The 18,486-nt window shown below is 40.3% G+C and overlaps 20 non-coding genes across 20 annotated transcripts; all 20 read right to left on the reverse strand.

Moving 5' to 3' along the window:
- Positions 1 to 149: 149 nt before the first annotated feature.
- TRNAF-GAA (transfer RNA phenylalanine (anticodon GAA)) lies at positions 150 to 222 on the reverse strand. Its single transcript has one exon. It is a non-coding gene; the product is annotated as a tRNA-Phe (tRNA).
- Positions 223 to 3,383: 3,161 nt separating this feature from the next.
- Positions 3,384 to 3,456, reverse strand: TRNAF-GAA (transfer RNA phenylalanine (anticodon GAA)). The gene has a single exon. It is a non-coding gene; the product is annotated as a tRNA-Phe (tRNA).
- A 348-nt stretch (positions 3,457 to 3,804) lies between these two features.
- Positions 3,805 to 3,877, reverse strand: TRNAF-GAA (transfer RNA phenylalanine (anticodon GAA)). Its single transcript has one exon. It is a non-coding gene; the product is annotated as a tRNA-Phe (tRNA).
- Positions 3,878 to 4,225: 348 nt separating this feature from the next.
- Positions 4,226 to 4,298, reverse strand: TRNAF-GAA (transfer RNA phenylalanine (anticodon GAA)). The gene has a single exon. It is a non-coding gene; the product is annotated as a tRNA-Phe (tRNA).
- Positions 4,299 to 5,085: 787 nt separating this feature from the next.
- On the reverse strand, positions 5,086 to 5,158 carry TRNAF-GAA (transfer RNA phenylalanine (anticodon GAA)). Its single transcript has one exon. It is a non-coding gene; the product is annotated as a tRNA-Phe (tRNA).
- A 1,903-nt stretch (positions 5,159 to 7,061) lies between these two features.
- On the reverse strand, positions 7,062 to 7,134 carry TRNAF-GAA (transfer RNA phenylalanine (anticodon GAA)). Its single transcript has one exon. It is a non-coding gene; the product is annotated as a tRNA-Phe (tRNA).
- A 348-nt stretch (positions 7,135 to 7,482) lies between these two features.
- Positions 7,483 to 7,555, reverse strand: TRNAF-GAA (transfer RNA phenylalanine (anticodon GAA)). The gene has a single exon. It is a non-coding gene; the product is annotated as a tRNA-Phe (tRNA).
- Positions 7,556 to 7,903: 348 nt separating this feature from the next.
- On the reverse strand, positions 7,904 to 7,976 carry TRNAF-GAA (transfer RNA phenylalanine (anticodon GAA)). Its single transcript has one exon. It is a non-coding gene; the product is annotated as a tRNA-Phe (tRNA).
- An 802-nt stretch (positions 7,977 to 8,778) lies between these two features.
- On the reverse strand, positions 8,779 to 8,851 carry TRNAF-GAA (transfer RNA phenylalanine (anticodon GAA)). Its single transcript has one exon. It is a non-coding gene; the product is annotated as a tRNA-Phe (tRNA).
- Positions 8,852 to 10,074: 1,223 nt separating this feature from the next.
- TRNAF-GAA (transfer RNA phenylalanine (anticodon GAA)) lies at positions 10,075 to 10,147 on the reverse strand. Its single transcript has one exon. It is a non-coding gene; the product is annotated as a tRNA-Phe (tRNA).
- A 782-nt stretch (positions 10,148 to 10,929) lies between these two features.
- TRNAF-GAA (transfer RNA phenylalanine (anticodon GAA)) lies at positions 10,930 to 11,002 on the reverse strand. The gene has a single exon. It is a non-coding gene; the product is annotated as a tRNA-Phe (tRNA).
- A 615-nt stretch (positions 11,003 to 11,617) lies between these two features.
- TRNAF-GAA (transfer RNA phenylalanine (anticodon GAA)) lies at positions 11,618 to 11,690 on the reverse strand. Its single transcript has one exon. It is a non-coding gene; the product is annotated as a tRNA-Phe (tRNA).
- Positions 11,691 to 12,038: 348 nt separating this feature from the next.
- Positions 12,039 to 12,111, reverse strand: TRNAF-GAA (transfer RNA phenylalanine (anticodon GAA)). The gene has a single exon. It is a non-coding gene; the product is annotated as a tRNA-Phe (tRNA).
- A 1,149-nt stretch (positions 12,112 to 13,260) lies between these two features.
- Positions 13,261 to 13,333, reverse strand: TRNAF-GAA (transfer RNA phenylalanine (anticodon GAA)). The gene has a single exon. It is a non-coding gene; the product is annotated as a tRNA-Phe (tRNA).
- Positions 13,334 to 13,681: 348 nt separating this feature from the next.
- Positions 13,682 to 13,754, reverse strand: TRNAF-GAA (transfer RNA phenylalanine (anticodon GAA)). The gene has a single exon. It is a non-coding gene; the product is annotated as a tRNA-Phe (tRNA).
- Positions 13,755 to 14,102: 348 nt separating this feature from the next.
- On the reverse strand, positions 14,103 to 14,175 carry TRNAF-GAA (transfer RNA phenylalanine (anticodon GAA)). The gene has a single exon. It is a non-coding gene; the product is annotated as a tRNA-Phe (tRNA).
- Positions 14,176 to 14,962: 787 nt separating this feature from the next.
- TRNAF-GAA (transfer RNA phenylalanine (anticodon GAA)) lies at positions 14,963 to 15,035 on the reverse strand. Its single transcript has one exon. It is a non-coding gene; the product is annotated as a tRNA-Phe (tRNA).
- Positions 15,036 to 16,938: 1,903 nt separating this feature from the next.
- On the reverse strand, positions 16,939 to 17,011 carry TRNAF-GAA (transfer RNA phenylalanine (anticodon GAA)). Its single transcript has one exon. It is a non-coding gene; the product is annotated as a tRNA-Phe (tRNA).
- A 348-nt stretch (positions 17,012 to 17,359) lies between these two features.
- Positions 17,360 to 17,432, reverse strand: TRNAF-GAA (transfer RNA phenylalanine (anticodon GAA)). The gene has a single exon. It is a non-coding gene; the product is annotated as a tRNA-Phe (tRNA).
- Positions 17,433 to 18,214: 782 nt separating this feature from the next.
- TRNAF-GAA (transfer RNA phenylalanine (anticodon GAA)) lies at positions 18,215 to 18,287 on the reverse strand. The gene has a single exon. It is a non-coding gene; the product is annotated as a tRNA-Phe (tRNA).
- Between the last annotated feature and the right edge of the window lie 199 nt (positions 18,288 to 18,486).

The raw sequence follows: 18,486 nt of genomic DNA on the forward strand, positions 1-18,486 counted from the left end.
GGAAATGTGCTCAGCGGAACCCGACATTCAGCCCTGGGGAATGCAGAGACTAAACATCCGGGGAGAAGGGAAGCTTTGAGACACCCCAAAATCCCAAAGAATTTAGATTATTCTGTGACACGATTCATAGTTATAAGAAAAGTAGTACCTGCCGAAACCCGGGATCGAACCAGGGACCTTTAGATCTTCAGTCTAACGCTCTCCCAACTGAGCTATTTCGGCTTATGCACTTTAAGATCTTGATATTTTTTGCGACTCCGGATCTTTACAGGCTGTCCTTTCTCACTTTTGGATGGATAAAGAGTTGTCGCAACATAATGTAAAATCGTAACACTTTAATAAAAAGGGAGCTTTTGTTACAATCAGAAATTGTAGATTAAAATAGTACTTTGACCATTAAAACTTACAGCAAGCAAGGAGAGGAAATGTGCTCAGCGGAACCCGACATTCAGCCCTGGGGAATCCAGAGACTAAACATCCGGGGAGAAGGGAAGCTTTGAGACACCCCAAAATTTTTTGCGACTCCGGATATTTACAGGCTGTCCTTTCTCACTTTTGGATGGATAAAGAGTTGCCGCAACATAATGTAAAATCGTAACACTTTAATAAAAAAGGAGCTTTTGTTACATTCAGAAATTGTAGATTAAAATAGTACTTTGACCATTAAAACTTACAGCAAGCAAGGAGAGGAAATGTGCTCAGCGGAACCCGACATTCAGCCCTGGGGAATCCAGTGAATAAACATCCGGGGAGAAGGGAAGCTTTGTGACACCCCAAAATCCCAAAGAATTTAGATTATTCTGGGACACGATTCTTAGTTATTAGAAACCCAGGATCAAACCAGGGACCTTTAGATCTTCAGTCTAACGCTCTCCGAACTGAGCTATTTCGGCTTATGCACTTTACGATTTTGATATTTTTTGCGACTCCGGATCTTTACAGGCTGTCCTTTCTCACTTTTGGATGGATAAAGAGCTGTATACTGCAACAGTGTAAATGTATGCCGCAACATAATGTAAAATCGTAACACTTTAATAAAAAGGGAGCTTTTGTTACAACCAGAAATTGTAGATTAAAATAGTACTTTGACCATTAAAATTTACAGCAAGCAAGGAGAGGAAATGTGCTCAGCGGAACCCGACATTCAGCCCTGGGGAATCCAGTGACTAAACATCCGGGGAGAAGGGAAGCTTTGAGACACCCCAAAATCCCAAAGAATTTAGATTATTCTGGGACACGATTCTTAGTTATAAGAAAAGTAGTACCTGCCAAAACCCAGGATCAAACCAGGGACCTTTAGATGTACAGTCTAACGCTCTCCCAACTGAGCTATTTCGGCTTACGCACTTTAAGATTTTGATATTTTTTGCGACTCCGGATCTTTACAGGCTGTCCTTTCTCACTTTTGGATGGATAAAGAGTTGCCGCAACATAATGTAAAATCGTAACACTTTAATAAAAAGGAAGCTTTTGTTACAATCAGAAATTGTAGATTAAAATAGTACTTTGACCATTAAAACGTACAGCAAGCAAGGAGAGGATATGTGCTCAGCAGAAACCGACATTCAGCCCTGGGGAATCCAGTGACTAAACATCCGGGGAGAAGGGAAGCTTTGAGACACCCCAAAATCGCAAAGAATTTAGATTATTCTGGGACACGATTCTTAGTTATAAGAAAAGCAGTACCTGCCGAAACCCGGGACCTTTATATCTTCAGTCTAACGCGCTCCCAACTGAGCTATTTCGGCTTATGCACTTTATGATTTTGATATTTTTTGCGACCCTGGATCTTTACAGGCTGTCCTTTCTCACTTTTGGATGGATAAAGAGTTGTCGCAACATAATGTAAAATCGTAACACTTTAATAAAAAGGGAGCTTTTGTTACAATCAGAAATTGTAGATTAAAATAGTACTTTGACCATTAAAACTTACAGCAAGCAAGGAGAGGAAATGTGCTCAGCGGAACCCGACATTCAGCCCTGGGGAATCCAGTGACTAAACATCCGGGGAGAAGGGAAGCTTTGAGACACCCCAAAATCCCAAAGAATTTAGATTATTCTGGGACACGATTCTTAGTTATAAGAAAAATAGTACCTGCTGAAACCGAACCAGGGACCTAAAGATCTTCAGTCTAATGCTCTCCCAACTGAGCTATTTCGGCTTACACACTTAAAGATCTTGATATTTTTTGCGACTCCGGATCTTTACAGGCTGTCCTTTCTCACTTTTGGATGGATAAATAGTTGTATACTGCAACAGTGTAATTGTATGCCGCAACATAATGTAAAATCGTAACACTTTAATAAAAAGGGAGCTTTTGTTACATTCAGAAATTGTAGATTAAAATAGTACTTTGACCATTAAAACTTACAGCAAGCAAGGAGAGGAAATGTGCTCAGCGGAACCCGACAGTCAGCCCTGGGGAATCCAGTGACTAAACATCCGGGGAGAAGGGAAGCTTTGAGACACCCCAAAATCCCAAAGAATTTAGATTATTCTGGGACACGATTCTTAGTTATAAGAAAAATAGTACCTGCCGAAACCGAACCAGGGACCTAAAGATCTTCAGTCTAACGCTCTCCCAACTGAGCTATTTCGGCTTACGCACTTAAAGATCTTGATATTTTTTGCGACTCCGGATCTTTACAGGCTGTCCTTTCTCACTTTTGGATGGATAAATAGTTGTATACTGCAACAGTGTAATTGTATGCCGCAACATAATGTAAAATCGTAACACTTTAATAAAAAGGGAGCTTTTGTTACATTCAGAAATTGTAGATTAAAATAGTACTTTGACCATTAAAACTTACAGCAAGCAAGGAGAGGAAATGTGCTCAGCGGAACCCGACATTCAGCCCTGGGGAATCCAGTGACTAAACATCCGGGGAGAAGGGAAGCTTTGAGACACCCCAAAATCCCAAAGAATTTAGATTTTTCTGGGACACGATTCTTAGTTATAAGTAAAATAGTAACTGCCGAAACCCGGGACCTTTAGATCTTCAATCTAACGCTCTCCCAACTGAGCTATTTCGGCTTACGCACTTTAAGATCTTGATATTTTTTGCGACTCCGGATCTTTACAGGCTGTCCTTTCTCACTTTTGGATGGATAAAGAGTTGCCGCAACATAATGTAAAATCGTAACACTTTAATAAAAAGGGAGCTTTTGTTACAATCAGAAATTGTAGGTTAAAATAGTACTTTGACCATTAAAACTTACAGCAAGCAAGGAGAGGAAATGTGCTCAGCGGAACCCGACATTCAGCCCTGGGGAATCCAGTGACTAAACATCCGGGGAGAAGGGAAGCTTTGATACACCCCAAAATTTCAAAGAATTTAGATTTTTCTGGGACACGATTCTTAGTTATTAGAAAAGTAGTACCTGCCGAAACCCAGGATCGAACCAGGGACCTTTAGATCTTCAGTCTAACGCTCTCCCAACTGAGCTATTTCGGCTTATGCACTTTAATATCTTGATATTTTCTGCGACTCCGGATCTTTACAGGCTGTCCTTTCTCACTTTTGGATGGATAAAGAGTTGTCGCAACATAATGTAAAATCGTAACACTTTAATAAAAAGGGAGCTTTTGTTACAATCAGAAATTGTAGATTAAAATAGTACTTTGACCATTAAAACTTACAGCAAGCAAGGAGAGGAAATGTGCTCAGCGGAACCCGACATTCAGCCCTGGGGAATCCAGAGACTAAACATCCGGGGAGAAGGGAAGCTTTGAGACACCCCAAAATCCCAAAGAATTTAGATTATTCTGTGACACGATTCATAGTTATAAGAAAAGTAGTACCTGCCGAAACCCGGGATCGAACCAGGGACCTTTAGATCTTCAGTCTAACGCTCTCCCAACTGAGCTATTTCAGCTTATACACTTTAAGATCTTGATATTTTTTGCGACTCCGGATCTTTACAGGCTGTCCTTTCTCACTTTTGGATGGATAAAGAGTTGTCGCAACATAATGTAAAATCGTAACACTTTAATAAAAAGGGAGCTTTTGTTACAATCAGAAATTGTAGATTAAAATAGTACTTTGACCATTAAAACTTACAGCAAGCAAGGAGAGGAAATGTGCTCAGCGGAACCCGACATTCAGCCCTGGGGAATCCAGTGACTAAACATCCGGGGAGAAGGGAAGCTTTGAGACACCCCAAAATCCCAAAGAATTTAGATTATTCTGTGACACGATTCATAGTTATAAGAAAAGTAGTACCTGCTGAAACCCAGGATCGAACCAGGGACCTTTAGATCTTCAGTCTAACGCTCTCCCAACTGAGCTATTTCGGCTTATGCACTTTAAGATCTTGATATTTTCTGCGACTCCGGATCTTTACAGGCTGTCCTTTCTCACTTTTGGATGGATAAAGAGTTGTCGCAACATAATGTAAAATCGTAACACTTTAATAAAAAGGGAGCTTTTGTTACAATCAGAAATTGTAGATTAAAATAGTACTTTGACCATTAAAACTTACAGCAAGCAAGGAGAGGAAATGTGCTCAGCGGAACCCGACATTCAGCCCTGGGGAATCCAGTGACTAAACATCCGGGGAGAAGGGAAGCTTTGAGACACCCCAAAATCCCAAAGAATTTAGATTATTCTGGGACACGATTCTTAGTTATAAGAAAAATAGTACCTGCCGAAACCGAACCAGGGACCTTAAGATCTTCAGTCTAACGCTCTCCCAACTGAGCTATTTCGGCTTACGCACTTAAAGATCTTGATATTTTTTGCGACTCCGGATCTTTACAGGCTGTCCTTTCTCACTTTTGGATGGATAAAGAGTTGTATACTGCAACAGTGTAATTGTATGCCGCAACATAATGTAAAATCGTAACACTTTAATAAAAAGGGAGCTTTTGTTACATTCAGAAATTGTAGATTAAAATAGTACTTTGACCATTAAAACTTACAGCAAGCAAGGAGAGGAAATGTGCTCAGCGGAACCCGACATTCAGCCCTGGGGAATCCAGAGACTAAACATCCGGGGAGAAGGGAAGCTTTGAGACACCCCAAAATCCCAAAGAATTTAGATTATTCTGTGACACGATTCATAGTTATAAGAAAAATAGTACCTGCCGAAAACCGAAATCGAACCAGGGACCTTTAGATCTTCAGTCTAACGCTCTCCCAACTGAGCTATTTCAGCTTATGCACTTTAAGATCTTGATATTTTTTGCGACTCCGGATCTTTACAGGCTGTCCTTTCTCACTTTTGGATGGATAAAGAGTTGTCGCAACATAATGTAAAATCGTAACACTTTAATAAAAAGGGAGCTTTTGTTACAATCAGAAATTGTAGATTAAAATAGTACTTTGACCATTAAAACTTACAGCAAGCAAGGAGAGGAAATGTGCTCAGCGGAACCCGACATTCAGCCCTGTTGGAATCCAGAGACTAAACATCCGGGGAGAAGGGAAGCTTTGAGACACCCCAAAATTTTTTGCGACTCCGGATATTTACAGGCTGTCCTTTCTCACTTTTGGATGGATAAAGAGTTGCCGCAACATAATGTAAAATCGTAACACTTTAATAAAAAGGGAGCTTTTGTTACAATCAGAAATTGTAGGTTAAAATAGTACTTTGACCATTAAAACTTACAGCAAGCAAGGAGAGGAAATGTTCTCAGCGGAACCTGACATTCAGCCCTGGGGAATCCAGTGACTAAACATCCGGTGAGAAGGGAAGCTTTGAGACACCCCAAAATCCCAAAGAATTTAGATTATTCTGGGACACGATTCTTAGTTATAAGAAAAATAGTACCTGCCGAAACCGAACCAGGGACCTAAAGATCTTCAGTCTAACGCTCTCCCAACTGAGCTATTTCGGCTTACGCACTTAAAGATCTTGATATTTTTTGCGACTCCGGATCTTTACAGGCTGTCCTTTCTCACTTTTGGATGGATAAATAGTTGTATACTGCAACAGTGTAATTGTATGCCGCAACATAATGTAAAATCGTAACACTTTAATAAAAAGGGAGCTTTTGTTACATTCAGAAATTGTAGATTAAAATAGTACTTTGACCATTAAAACTTACAGCAAGCAAGGAGAGGAAATGTGCTCAGCGGAACCCGACAGTCAGCCCTGGGGAATCCAGTGACTAAACATCCGGGGAGAAGGGAAGCTTTGAGACACCCCAAAATCCCAAAGAATTTAGATTATTCTGGGACACGATTCTTAGTTATAAGAAAAATAGTACCTGCCGAAACCGAACCAGGGACCTAAAGATCTTCAGTCTAACGCTCTCCCAACTGAGCTATTTCGGCTTACGCACTTAAAGATCTTGATATTTTTTGCGACTCCGGATCTTTACAGGCTGTCCTTTCTCACTTTTGGATGGATAAATAGTTGTATACTGCAACAGTGTAATTGTATGCCGCAACATAATGTAAAATCGTAACACTTTAATAAAAAGGGAGCTTTTGTTACATTCAGAAATTGTAGATTAAAATAGTACTTTGACCATTAAAACTTACAGTAAGCAAGGAGAGGAAATGTGCTCAGCGGAACCCGACATTCAGCCCTGGGGAATCCAGTGACTAAACATCCGGGGAGAAGGGAAGCTTTGAGACACCCCAAAATCCCAAAGAATTTAGATTTTTCTGGGACACGATTCTTAGTTATAAGTAAAATAGTAACTGCCGAAACCCGGGACCTTTAGATCTTCAGTCTAACGCTCTCCCAACTGAGCTATTTCGGCTTACGCACTTTAAGATCTTGATATTTTTTGCGACTCCGGATCTTTACAGGCTGTCCTTTCTCACTTTTGGATGGATAAAGAGTTGCCGCAACATAATGTAAAATCGTAACACTTTAATAAAAAGGGAGCTTTTGTTACAATCAGAAATTGTAGGTTAAAATAGTACTTTGACCATTAAAACTTACAGCAAGCAAGGAGAGGAAATGTGCTCAGCGGAACCCGACATTCAGCCCTGGGGAATCCAGTGACTAAACATCCGGGGAGAAGGGAAGCTTTGATACACCCCAAAATTTCAAAGAATTTAGATTTTTCTGGGACACGATTCTTAGTTATTAGAAAAGTAGTACCTGCCGAAACCCGGGATCGAACCAGGGACCTTTAGATCTTCAGTCTAACGCTCTCCCAACTGAGCTATTTCGGCTTATGCACTTTAAGATCTTGATATTTTCTGCGACTCCGGATCTTTACAGGCTGTCCTTTCTCACTTTTGGATGGATAAAGAGTTGTCGCAACATAATGTAAAATCGTAACACTTTAATAAAAAGGGAGCTTTTGTTACAATCAGAAATTGTAGATTAAAATAGTACTTTGACCATTAAAACTTACAGCAAGCAAGGAGAGGAAATGTGCTCAGCGGAACCCGACATTCAGCCCTGGGGAATCCAGAGACTAAACATCCGGGGAGAAGGGAAGCTTTGAGACACCCCAAAATCCCAAAGAATTTAGATTATTCTGTGACACGATTAATAGTTATAAGAAAAGTAGTACCTGCTGAAACCCGGGATCGAACCAGGGACCTTTAGATCTTCAGTCTAACGCTCTCCCAACTGAGCTATTTCGGCTTATGCACTTTTAGATCTTGATATTTTCTGCGACTCCGGATCTTTACAGGCTGTCCTTTCTCACTTTTGGATGGATAAAGAGTTGTCGCAACATAATGTAAAATCGTAACACTTTAATAAAAAGGGAGCTTTTGTTACAATCAGAAATTGTAGATTAAAATAGTACTTTGACCATTAAAACTTACAGCAAGCAAGGAGAGGAAATGTGCTCAGCGGAACCCGACATTCAGCCCTGGGGAATCCAGTGACTAAACATCAGGGGAGAAGGGAAGCTTTGATACACCCCAAAATTTCAAAGAATTTAGATTTTTCTGGGACACGATTCTTAGTTATTAGAAAAGTAGTACCTGCCGAAACCCGGGATCGAACCAGGGACCTTTAGATCTTCAGTCTAACGCTCTCCCAACTGAGCTATTTCGGCTTACGCACTTTAAGATCTTGATATTTTTTGCGACTCCGGATCTTTACAGGCTGTCCTTTCTCACTTTTGGATGGATAAAGAGTTGTATACTGCAACAGTGTAATTGTATGCCGCAACATAATGTAAAATCGTAACACTTTAATAAAAAGGGAGCTTTTGTTACATTCAGAAATTGTAGATTAAAATAGTACTTTGACCATTAAAACTTACAGCAAGCAAGGAGAGGAAATGTGCTCAGCGGAACCCGACATTCAGCCCTGGGGAATCCAGTGAATAAACATCCGGGGAGAAGGGAAGCTTTGTGACACCCCGAAATCCCAAAGAATTTAGATTATTCTGGGACACGATTCTTAGTTATAAGAAACCCGGGATCAAACCAGGGACCTTTAGATCTTCAGTCTAACGCTCTCCGAACTGAGCTATTTCGGCTTATGCACTTTACGATTTTGATATTTTTTGCGACTCCGGATCTTTACAGGCTGTCCTTTCTCACTTTTGGATGGATAAAGAGCTGTATACTGCAACAGTGTAAATGTATGCCGCAACATAATGTAAAATCGTAACACTTTAATAAAAAGGGAGCTTTTGTTACAATCAGAAATTGTAGATTAAAATAGTACTTTGACCATTAAAATTTACAGAAAACAAGGAGAGGAAATGTGCTCAGCGGAACCCGACATTCAGCCCTGGGGAATCCAGTGACTAAACATCCGGTCAGAAGGGAAGCTTTGAGACACCCCAAAATCCCAAAGAATTTAGATTATTCTGTGACACGATTCATAGTTATAAGAAAAGTAGTACCTGCCGAAACCCGGGATCGAACCAGGGACATTTAGATCTTCAGTCTAACGCTCTCCCAACTGAGCTATTTCAGCTTATACACTTTAAGATCTTGATATTTTTTGCGACTCCGGATCTTTACAGGCTGTCCTTTCTCACTTTTGGATGGATAAAGAGTTGTATACTGCAACAGTGTAATTGTATGCCGCAACATAATGTAAAATCGTAACACTTTAATAAAAAGGGAGCTTTTGTTACATTCAGAAATTGTAGATTAAAATAGTACTTTGACCATTAAAACTTACAGCAAGCAAGGAGAGGAAATGTGCTCAGCGGAACCCGACATTCAGCCCTGGGGAATCCAGTGAATAAACATCCGGGGAGAAGGGAAGCTTTGTGACACCCCGAAATCCCAAAGAATTTAGATTATTCTGGGACACGATTCTTAGTTATAAGAAACCCGGGATCAAACCAGGGACCTTTAGATCTTCAGTCTAACGCTCTCCGAACTGAGCTATTTCGGCTTATGCACTTTACGATTTTGATATTTTTTGCGACTCCGGATCTTTACAGGCTGTCCTTTCTCACTTTTGGATGGATAAAGAGCTGTATACTGCAACAGTGTAAATGTATGCCGCAACATAATGTAAAATCGTAACACTTTAATAAAAAGGGAGCTTTTGTTACAATCAGAAATTGTAGATTAAAATAGTACTTTGACCATTAAAATTTACAGAAAACAAGGAGAGGAAATGTGCTCAGCGGAACCCGACATTCAGCCCTGGGGAATCCAGTGACTAAACATCCGGGGAGAAGGGAAGCTTTGAGACACCCCAAAATCCCAAAGAATTTAGATTATTCTGGGACACGATTCTTAGTTATAAGAAAAGTAGTACCTGCCAAAACCCAGGATCAAACCAGGGACCTTTAGATGTACAGTCTAACGCTCTCCCAACTGAGCTATTTCGGCTTACGCACTTTAAGATTTTGATATTTTTTGCGACTCCGGATCTTTACAGGCTGTCCTTTCTCACTTTTGGATGGATAAAGAGTTGCCGCAACATAATGTAAAATCGTAACACTTTAATAAAAAGGAAGCTTTTGTTACAATCAGAAATTGTAGATTAAAATAGTACTTTGACCATTAAAACTTACAGCAAGCAAGGAGAGGATATGTGCTCAGCGGAAACCGACATTCAGCCCTGGGGAATCCAGTGACTAAACATCCGGGGAGAAGGGAAGCTTTGAGACACCCCAAAATCGCAAAGAATTTAGATTATTCTGGGACACGATTCTTAGTTATAAGAAAAGCAGTACCTGCCGAAACCCGGGATCGAACCAGGGACCTTTATATCTTCAGTCTAACGCACTCCCAACTGAGCTATTTCGGCTTATGCACTTTATGATTTTGATATTTTTTGCGACCCTGGATCTTTACAGGCTGTCCTTTCTCACTTTTGGATGGATAAACAGCTGTATACTGCAACAGTGTAAATGTATGCCGCAACATAATGTAAAATCGTAACACTTTAATAAAAAGGGAGCTTTTGTTACATTCAGAAATTGTAGATTAAAATAGTACTTTGACCATTAAAACTTACAGCAAGTAAGGAGAGGAAATGTGCTCAGCGGAACCCGACATTCAGCCCTGGGGAATCCAGTGACTAAACATCCGCGGAGAAGGGAAGCTTTGAGACACCCCAAAATCCCAAAGAATTTAGATTTTTCTGGGACACGATTCTTAGTTATAAGTAAAATAGTAACTGCCGAAACCCGGGACCTTTAGATCTTCAGTCTAACGCTCTCCCAACTGAGCTATTTCGGCTTACGCACTTTAAGATCTTGATATTTTTTGCGACTCCGGATCTTTACAGGCTGTCCTTTCTCACTTTTGGATGGATAAAGAGTTGCCGCAACATAATGTAAAATCGTAACACTTTAATAAAAAGGGAGCTTTTGTTACAATCAGAAATTGTAGGTTAAAATAGTACTTTGACCATTAAAACTTACAGCAAGCAAGGAGAGGAAATGTGCTCAGCTGAACCCGACATTCAGCCCTGGGGAATCCAGTGACTAAACATCCGGGGAGAAGGGAAGCTTTGATACACCCCAAAATTTCAAAGAATTTAGATTTTTCTGGGACACGATTCTTAGTTATTAGAAAAGTAGTACCTGCCAAAACCCGGGATCGAACCAGGGACCTTTAGATCTTCAGTCTAACGCTCTCCCAACTGAGCTATTTCGGCTTATGCACTTTAAGATCTTGATATTTTCTGCGACTCCGGATCTTTACAGGCTGTCCTTTCTCACTTTTGGATGGATAAAGAGTTGTCGCAACATAATGTAAAATCGTAACACTTTAATAAAAAGGGAGCTTTTGTTACAATCAGAAATTGTAGATTAAAATAGTACTTTGACCATTAAAACTTACAGCAAGCAAGGAGAGGATATGTGCTCAGCGGAAACCGACATTCAGCCCTGGGGAATCCAGTGACTAAACATCCGGGGAGAAGGGAAGCTTTGAGACACCCCAAAATTTTTTGCGACTCCGGATATTTATAGGCTGTCCTTTCTCACTTTTGGATGGATAAAGAGTTGCCGCAACATAATGTAAAATCGTAACACTTTAATAAAAAGGGAGCTTTTGTTACTATCAGAAATTGTAGATTAAAATAGTACTTTGACCATTAAAACTTACAGCAAGCAAGGAGAAGAAATGTGCTCAGCGGAACCCGACATTCAGCGCTGGGGAATCCAGAGACTAAACATCCGGGGAGAAGGGAAGCTTTGAGACACCCCAAAATCCCAAAGAATTTAGATTATTCTGTGACACGATTCATAGTTATAAGAAAAGTAGTACCTGCCGAAACCCGGCATCGAACCAGGGACCTTTAGATCTTCAGTCTAACGCTCTCCCAACTGAGCTATTTCGGCTTATGCACTTTAAGATCTTGATATTTTTTGCGACTCCGGATCTTTACAGGCTGTCCTTTCTCACTTTTGGATGGATAAAGAGTTGTCGCAACATAATGTAAAATCGTAACACTTTAATAAAAAGGGAGCTTTTGTTACAATCAGAAATTGTAGATTAAAATAGTACTTTGACCATTAAAACTTACAGCAAGCAAGGAGAGGAAATGTGCTCAGCGGAACCCGACATTCAGCCCTGGGGAATGCAGAGACTAAACATCCGGGGAGAAGGGAAGCTTTGAGACACCCCAAAATCCCAAAGAATTTAGATTATTCTGTGACACGATTCATAGTTATAAGAAAAGTAGTACCTGCCGAAACCCGGGATCGAACCAGGGACCTTTAGATCTTCAGTCTAACGCTCTCCCAACTGAGCTATTTCGGCTTATGCACTTTAAGATCTTGATATTTTTTGCGACTCCGGATCTTTACAGGCTGTCCTTTCTCACTTTTGGATGGATAAAGAGTTGTCGCAACATAATGTAAAATCGTAACACTTTAATAAAAAGGGAGCTTTTGTTACAATCAGAAATTGTAGATTAAAATAGTACTTTGACCATTAAAACTTACAGCAAGCAAGGAGAGGAAATGTGCTCAGCGGAACCCGACATTCAGCCCTGGGGAATCCAGAGACTAAACATCCGGGGAGAAGGGAAGCTTTGAGACACCCCAAAATTTTTTGCGACTCCGGATATTTACAGGCTGTCCTTTCTCACTTTTGGAAGGATAAAGAGTTGTCGCAACATAATGTAAAATCGTAACACTTTAATAAAAAGGGAGCTTTTGTTACAATCAGAAATTGTAGATTAAAATAGTACTTTGACCATTAAAACTTACAGCAAGCAAGGAGAGGAAATGTGCTCAGCGGAACCCGACATTCAGCCCTGGGGAATCCAGAGACTAAACATCCGGGGAGAAGGGAAGCTTTGAGACACCCCAAAATTTTTTGCGACTCCGGATATTTACAGGCTGTCCTTTCTCACTTTTGGATGGATAAAGAGTTGTCGCAACATAATGTAAAATCGTAACACTTTAATAAAAAGGGAGCTTTTGTTACAATCAGAAATTGTAGATTAAAATAGTACTTTGACCATTAAAACTTAGAGCAAGCAAGGAGAGGAAATGTGCTCAGCGGAACCCGACATTCAGCCCTGGGGAATCAAGAGACTAAACATCCGGGGAGAAGGGAAGCTTTGAGACTCCCCAAAATTTTTTGCGACTCCGGATATTTACAGGCTGTCCTTTCTCACTTTTGGATGGATAAAGAGTTGTCGCAACATAATGTAAAATCTTAACACTTTAATAAAAAGGGAGCTTTTGTTACAATCAGAAATTGTAGATTAAAATAGTACTTTGACCATTAAAACTTACAGCAAGCAAGGAGAGGAAATGTGCTCAGCGGAACCCGACATTCAGCCCTGGGGAATCCAGAGACTAAACATCCGGGGAGAAGGGAAGCTTTGAGACACCCCAAAATCCCAAAGAATTTAGATTATTCTGTGACACGATTCATAGTTATAAGAAAAGTAGTACCTGCCGAAACCCAGGATCGAACCAGGGACCTTTAGATCTTCAGTCTAACGCTCTCCCAACTGAGCTATTTCGGCTTATGCACTTTAATATCTTGATATTTTCTGCGACTCCGGATCTTTACAGGCTGTCCTTTCTCACTTTTGGATGGATAAAGAGTTGTCGCAACATAATGTAAAATCGTAACACTTTAATAAAAAGGGAGCTTTTGTTACAATCAGAAATTGTAGATTAAAATAGTACTTTGACCATTAAAACTTACAGCAAGCAAGGAGAGGAAATGTGCTCAGCGGAACCCGACATTCAGCCCTGGGGAATCCAGAGACTAAACATCCGGGGAGAAGGGAAGCTTTGAGACACCCCAAAATCCCAAAGAATTTAGATTATTCTGTGACACGATTCATAGTTATAAGAAAAGTAGTACCTGCCGAAACCCGGGATCGAACCAGGGACCTTTAGATCTTCAGTCTAACGCTCTCCCAACTGAGCTATTTCAGCTTATACACTTTAAGATCTTGATATTTTTTGCGACTCCGGATCTTTACAGGCTGTCCTTTCTCACTTTTGGATGGATAAAGAGTTGTCGCAACATAATGTAAAATCGTAACACTTTAATAAAAAGGGAGCTTTTGTTACAATCAGAAATTGTAGATTAAAATAGTACTTTGACCATTAAAACTTACAGCAAGCAAGGAGAGGAAATGTGCTCAGCGGAACCCGACATTCAGCCCTGGGGAATCCAGTGACTAAACATCCGGGGAGAAGGGAAGCTTTGAGACACCCCAAAATCCCAAAGAATTTAGATTATTCTGTGACACGATTCATAGTTATAAGAAAAGTAGTACCTGCTGAAACCCGGGATCGAACCAGGGACCTTTAGATCTTCAGTCTAACGCTCTCCCAACTGAGCTATTTCGGCTTATGCACTTTAAGATCTTGATATTTTCTGCGACTCCGGATCTTTACAGGCTGTCCTTTCTCACTTTTGGATGGATAAAGAGTTGTCGCAACATAATGTAAAATCGTAACACTTTAATAAAAAGGGAGCTTTTGTTACAATCAGAAATTGTAGATTAAAATAGTACTTTGACCATTAAAACTTACAGCAAGCAAGGAGAGGAAATGTGCTCAGCGGAATTCGACATTCAGCCCTGGGGAATCCAGTGACTAAACATCCGGGGAGAAGGGAAGCTTTGAGACACCCCAAAATCCCAAAGAATTTAGATTATTCTGGGACACGATTCTTAGTTATAAGAAAAATAGTACCTGCCGAAACCGAACCAGGGACCTTAAGATCTTCAGTCTAACGCTCTCCCAACTGAGCTATTTCGGCTTACGCACTTAAAGATCTTGATATTTTTTGCGACTCCGGATCTTTACAGGCTGTCCTTTCTCACTTTTGGATGGATAAAGAGTTGTATACTGCAACAGTGTAATTGTATGCCGCAACATAATGTAAAATCGTAACACTTTAATAAAAAGGGAGCTTTTGTTACATTCAGAAATTGTAGATTAAAATAGTACTTTGACCATTAAAACTTACAGCAAGCAAGGAGAGGAAATGTGCTCAGCGGAACCCGACATTCAGCCCTGGGGAATCCAGAGACTAAACATCCGGGGAGAAGGGAAGCTTTGAGACACCCCAAAATCCCAAAGAATTTAGATTATTCTGTGACACGATTCATAGTTATAAGAAAAATAGTACCTGCCGAAAACCGAAATCGAACCAGGGACCTTTAGATCTTCAGTCTAACGCTCTCCCAACTGAGCTATTTCAGCTTATGCACTTTAAGATCTTGATATTTTTTGCGACTCCGGATCTTTACAGGCTGTCCTTTCTCACTTTTGGATGGATAAAGAGTTGTCGCAACATAATGTAAAATCGTAACACTTTAATAAAAAGGGAGCTTTTGTTACAATCAGAAATTGTAGATTAAAATAGTACTTTGACCATTAAAACTTACAGCAAGCAAGGAGAGGAAATGTGCTCAGCGGAACCCGACATTCAGCCCTGTTGGAATCCAGAGACTAAACATCCGGGGAGAAGGGAAGCTTTGAGACACCCCAAAATTTTTTGCGACTCCGGATATTTACAGGCTGTCCTTTCTCACTTTTGGATGGATAAAGAGTTGCCGCAACATAATGTAAAATCGTAACACTTTAATAAAAAGGGAGCTTTTGTTACAATCAGAAATTGTAGGTTAAAATAGTACTTTGACCATTAAAACTTACAGCAAGCAAGGAGAGGAAATGTTCTCAGCGGAACCCGACATTCAGCCCTGGGGAATCCAGTGACTAAACATCCGGTGAGAAGGGAAGCTTTGAGACACCCCAAAATCCCAAAGAATTTAGATTATTCTGGGACACGATTCTTAGTTATAAGAAAAATAGTACCTGCCGAAACCGAACCAGGGACCTAAAGATCTTCAGTCTAACGCTCTCCCAACTGAGCTATTTCGGCTTACGCACTTAAAGATCTTGATATTTTTTGCGACTCCGGATCTTTACAGGCTGTCCTTTCTCACTTTTGGATGGATAAATAGTTGTATACTGCAACAGTGTAATTGTATGCCGCAACATAATGTAAAATCGTAACACTTTAATAAAAAGGGAGCTTTTGTTACATTCAGAAATTGTAGATTAAAATAGTACTTTGACCATTAAAACTTACAGCAAGCAAGGAGAGGAAATGTGCTCAGCGGAACCCGACAGTCAGCCCTGGGGAATCCAGTGACTAAACATCCGGGGAGAAGGGAAGCTTTGAGACACCCCAAAATCCCAAAGAATTTAGATTATTCTGGGACACGATTCTTAGTTATAAGAAAAATAGTACCTGCCGAAACCGAACCAGGGACCTAAAGATCTTCAGTCTAACGCTCTCCCAACTGAGCTATTTCGGCTTACGCACTTAAAGATCTTGATATTTTTTGCGACTCCGGATCTTTACAGGCTGTCCTTTCTCACTTTTGGATGGATAAATAGTTGTATACTGCAACAGTGTAATTGTATGCCGCAACATAATGTAAAATCGTAACACTTTAATAAAAAGGGAGCTTTTGTTACATTCAGAAATTGTAGATTAAAATAGTACTTTGACCATTAAAACTTACAGTAAGCAAGGAGAGGAAATGTGCTCAGCGGAACCCGACATTCAGCCCTGGGGAATCCAGTGACTAAACATCCGGGGAGAAGGGAAGCTTTGAGACACCCCAAAATCCCAAAGAATTTAGATTTTTCTGGGACACGATTCTTAGTTATAAGTAAAATAGTAACTGCCGAAACCCGGGACCTTTAGATCTTCAGTCTAACGCTCTCCCAACTGAGCTATTTCGGCTTACGCACTTTAAGATCTTGATATTTTTTGCGACTCCGGATCTTTACAGGCTGTCCTTTCTCACTTTTGGATGGATAAAGAGTTGCCGCAACATAATGTAAAATCGTAACACTTTAATAAAAAGGGAGCTTTTGTTACAATCAGAAATTGTAGGTTAAAATAGTACTTTGACCATTAAAACTTACAGCAAGCAAGGAGAGGAAATGTGCTCAGCGGAACCCGACATTCAGCCCTGGGGAATCCAGTGACTAAACATCCGGGGAGAAGGGAAGCTTTGATACACCCCAAAATTTCAAAGAATTTAGATTTTTCTGGGACACGATTCTTAGTTATTAGAAAAGTAGTACCTGCCGAAACCCGGGATCGAACCAGGGACCTTTAGATCTTCAGTCTAACGCTCTCCCAACTGAGCTATTTCGGCTTATGCACTTTAAGATCTTGATATTTTCTGCGACTCCGGATCTTTACAGGCTGTCCTTTCTCACTTTTGGATGGATAAAGAGTTGTCGCAACATAATGTAAAATCGTAACACTTTAATAAAAAGGGAGCTTTTGTTACAATCAGAAATTGTAGATTAAAATAGTACTTTGACCATTAAAACTTACAGCAAGCAAGGAGAGGAAATGTGCTCAGCGGAACCCGACATTCAGCCCTGGGGAATCCAGAGACTAAACATCCGGGGAGAAGGGAAGCTTTGAGACACCCCAAAATCCCAAAGAATTTAGATTATTCTGTGACACGATTCATAGTTATAAGAAAAGTAGTACCTGCCGAAACCCGGGATCGAACCAGGGACCTTTAGATCTTCAGTCTAACGCTCTCCCAACTGAGCTATTTCGGCTTATGCACTTTTAGATCTTGATATTTTCTGCGACTCCGGATCTTTACAGGCTGTCCTTTCTCACTTTTGGATGGATAAATAGTTGTATACTGCAACAGTGTAATTGTATGCCGCAACATAATGTAAAATCGTAACACTTTAATAAAAAGGGAGCTTTTGTTACATTCAGAAATTGTAGATTAAAATAGTACTTTGACCATTAAAACTTACAGTAAGCAAGGAGAGGAAATGTGCTCAGCGGAACCCGACATTCAGCCCTGGGGAATCCAGTGACTAAACATCCGGGGAGAAGGGAAGCTTTGAGACACCCCAAAATCCCAAAGAATTTAGATTTTTCTGGGACACGATTCTTAGTTATAAGTAAAATAGTAACTGCCGAAACCCGGGACCTTTAGATCTTCAGTCTAACGCTCTCCCAACTGAGCTATTTCGGCTTACGCACTTTAAGATCTTGATATTTTTTGCGACTCCGGATCTTTACAGGCTGTCCTTTCTCACTTTTGGATGGATAAAGAGTTGCCGCAACATAATGTAAAATCGTAACACTTTAATAAAAAGGGAGCTTTTGTTACAATCAGAAATTGTAGGTTAAAATAGTACTTTGACCATTAAAACTTACAGCAAGCAAGGAGAGGAAATGTGCTCAGCGGAACCCGACATTCAGCCCTGGGGAATCCAGTGACTAAACATCCGGGGAGAAGGGAAGCTTTGATACACCCCAAAATTTCAAAGAATTTAGATTTTTCTGGGACACGATTCTTAGTTATTAGAAAAGTAGTACCTGCCGAAACCCGGGATCGAACCAGGGACCTTTAGATCTTCAGTCTAACGCTCTCCCAACTGAGCTATTTCGGCTTATGCACTTTAAGATCTTGATATTTTCTGCGACTCCGGATCTTTACAGGCTGTCCTTTCTCACTTTTGGATGGATAAAGAGTTGTCGCAACATAATGTAAAATCGTAACACTTTAATAAAAAGGGAGCTTTTGTTACAATCAGAAATTGTAGATTAAAATAGTACTTTGACCATTAAAACTTACAGCAAGCAAGGAGA

The sequence above is a fragment of the Rhinoderma darwinii genome, unplaced genomic scaffold, assembly GCF_050947455.1.
Source record: "Rhinoderma darwinii isolate aRhiDar2 unplaced genomic scaffold, aRhiDar2.hap1 Scaffold_443, whole genome shotgun sequence".
Taxonomy (NCBI): domain Eukaryota; kingdom Metazoa; phylum Chordata; class Amphibia; order Anura; family Rhinodermatidae; genus Rhinoderma; species Rhinoderma darwinii.